Here is a 2,984-nt window from a genome sequence, read left to right as displayed (position 1 = left end):
GGACCAACTCCACAAACACAGCCAGAAACATCAGAGCGCAGAACGCTCGTGTAGTTAGTAATAATACTAATAGTAACAAATACAATAATAATTTGCTAACTTCATTGTATGCACACACACACACACACTCACACACACACACACACACATATATGTATGCTGCTTCAGTAAAAGCATTGCTACAAATAATAATAACAGTTTAACTTAATTGTGTATTTAAAAATATATATTATATATTGTTTATATTATATATTGTTATATTACAAGTATTATTTATATTTAAAAATATATTATATATTTTAAGAATATTATTTATTATAAAAAATATAGAATTAATTAATTAAACAATTTAAGTATGTTTCTCATATATATACATATATAAACACACACACGTGAGTGTGTAAAATTTATAGCATTCTTGTATTTATAATCCTCAAATAAATAACTTATAATTGCATGCATGTTGACTCTAAATTTATGCTGTTTCAGTAAAAAAAAATACTGCTTATATAATATATATTTTTTAATTGTATGCATAAATAATTGTTGGTGTTACACTTAGATTATTAATTATAGATAAATATATTGTAGAATTTCAAGTTTTATTTAGATTTTCTACTATATTTTGTTTTAAGTGTTATTTAGATTTTCGTGCTTGGGCTCGGTTCAAGGCGAGCGTGCCTAGTGTGAGTACTGAAATAAACCTGGCTTATTTTGTAAACTTGTTTTATGGAACAGGCCCCTGATGTGCTTTATCTGAAGTCACATGACCATGTGTGTGTTTTTCTGAGCAACAGCGCCATTTGCTGTTCATTCACGAGTTCACCAAAGTGAGCAGTGTTTCTGATTAATTCATTTGTTAAATGGCACACAGGTGATACAGGCGAGTGTGTTTACACCAGCTAATCTTCCTTCCTCATGAGCAAATCGATGGACAGAATTCACAGTCAAATCAGCGGTTTAAATCATTCAGCTGGGAAACAAATGTCATGTGTACAAGGGTTTTGAAATAGTTTGTACTCATTTGGCCTCTCAAGTGTTCATTTAACCTTAAATCTAGATTAAAGGGGTCATCGGATGCTGCATGCACTTTTACAAGTTGTTTGAACTGAAATGTGTGTTGGCAGTGTGTGTACACAACCACCCTATCATGATAAAAATCCACCCAGTGTTTTTTTTTTTTTTTTTAAATATCGATAAATCATGACCCCTTTCTTAAATCAAGCCATTCTCAGATTCTTGGCTCTGTGATGTCACACTGACCCAGGCCCCTCCCACTGTTGATTGACACTAGTGTTTTACCTTAGCTCCGCCCTGAGTGACTGTCATCAGTCCGCCATTGTTTCACCGCCGGAGCAGATGTAGACAAGAATGACTCCTAAGTGATTGAGGTGTTTTGTTGTTGGATGTAATAATGAACAGCAGTCGTCATTTACTCCCGACATCTGAGCCGCTGAAGACGCAGTGGATTACATTGTTTCTGAAGGGAATGCGTCCCCGATCTACATAAATGCGTCTGTGTTCGCGCGAATCATTCGTGATCTAGTTTCACCTACAGAAGAAGTGAGTGTAATGTTTTTTTAATGAATCTTTGCAAATCACCTTTCCTAACAATGTGCTAATTAGCAAGTTTCACAATGAATGCGGCTAAAGTAAACAGTCCCTCTGAGAGCAGCTCGGAAGAGAGGGGCGGAGTCAGCAGCGCTCATTAACATTTAAAGGAAAATGCTACAAAACGGCTTGCTTTGAAAAGAGCTGTTTTTGACAGGGTAAAAAAGGTGTTTTTACACTACCACTGAGAAATTTTAATCAAACTATGTTACAGACTTTTCATTAAGACCCTAAAGAATCATATCAACTTTTAGCCTTTCATTTTATTATTATTATTATTATCAGCTTTGATTATCATTTAAAAAAACTGCTAAATGTGGATACGATGATTGTTTTTATGTTTAAAACACAAAATGTGTAAAATGGTGACAAAAATTCAAACCTTTGAGCTCCATTCCATCACAATGTTACATTTGTTAAACTTATGCTTTTATTCAGTATGTCAACATGATTTTGACATATTTTGTTAGCTTTTGAAGTTTATCTTGATGCACACAATATGAAAAAGTACACTTAGATATTTAACACAAGTTCCAAGGTCACATCTTAAAGCAAAAATCCAAAATCTTTAAAAGTTCACATGCGGATCCTTAACGTAATCACACTGAATTTTGCATATATAATCTCAATCATTGATTTAATGGTAATCTCACTCAACTTGTGACCTTGAGATATCAGGGCCCATATTTACAAAATATCTTAAGGCTAAAAGTAGCTCATAACTCGCCGATTTAGGAGAAAATCTTAAAAATAATGGGCGTGTCAGTCCTACATTTTTGCTCTAAGAGTATTTCACAAAGTGTTTTAGCTCTAAAACTAGCTCCTAAATCTGTGAAAGGTTAGGAGCAGTGAAGAGGACTCCTAAGCCACAAACTATCCTAAAACTGCTGTTTCCGGCAATTTTAGAAACATTTGACAATAATGAGCTTTTATAAAGGTATCGCCTTTGGTTTTGGAGGTTATACCAACTCTAAATGTTCCTTTGATTATATCCTTGTTTTCATTAAACAGTTAGGGAAGAAGTAACAGCTGTTCTTGAGTCCAGTTTGGTTTTCTTTTACGTTTGCATGTCTTACTATCAGCCATGATTATTATTTTAAAAACCAGCTAAAAATGGTTTTAAGTCAGTTATTTCTATCTTTTGCTGTAGTGTGTCAGTAGGAAATAGCTCCTAAATCTGTGAAAGGTTAGGAGCAGTGAAGAGGACTCCTAAGCCACAAACTATCCTAAAACTGCTGTTTCCGGCAATTTTAGAAACATTTGACAATAATGAGCTTTTATAAAGGTATCGCCTTTGGTTTTGGAGGTTATCCCAACTCTAAATGTTCCTTTGATTATATCCTTGTTTTCATTAACCAGTTGGGAAAGAAGTA

Source organism: Sinocyclocheilus anshuiensis, unplaced genomic scaffold (genome assembly GCF_001515605.1).
Source record: "Sinocyclocheilus anshuiensis isolate Anshui unplaced genomic scaffold, SAMN03320099.WGS_v1.1 scaffold250, whole genome shotgun sequence".
NCBI classification, from domain to species: Eukaryota; Metazoa; Chordata; class Actinopteri; order Cypriniformes; family Cyprinidae; genus Sinocyclocheilus; species Sinocyclocheilus anshuiensis.
This window is presented reverse-complemented; position numbering follows the sequence as displayed.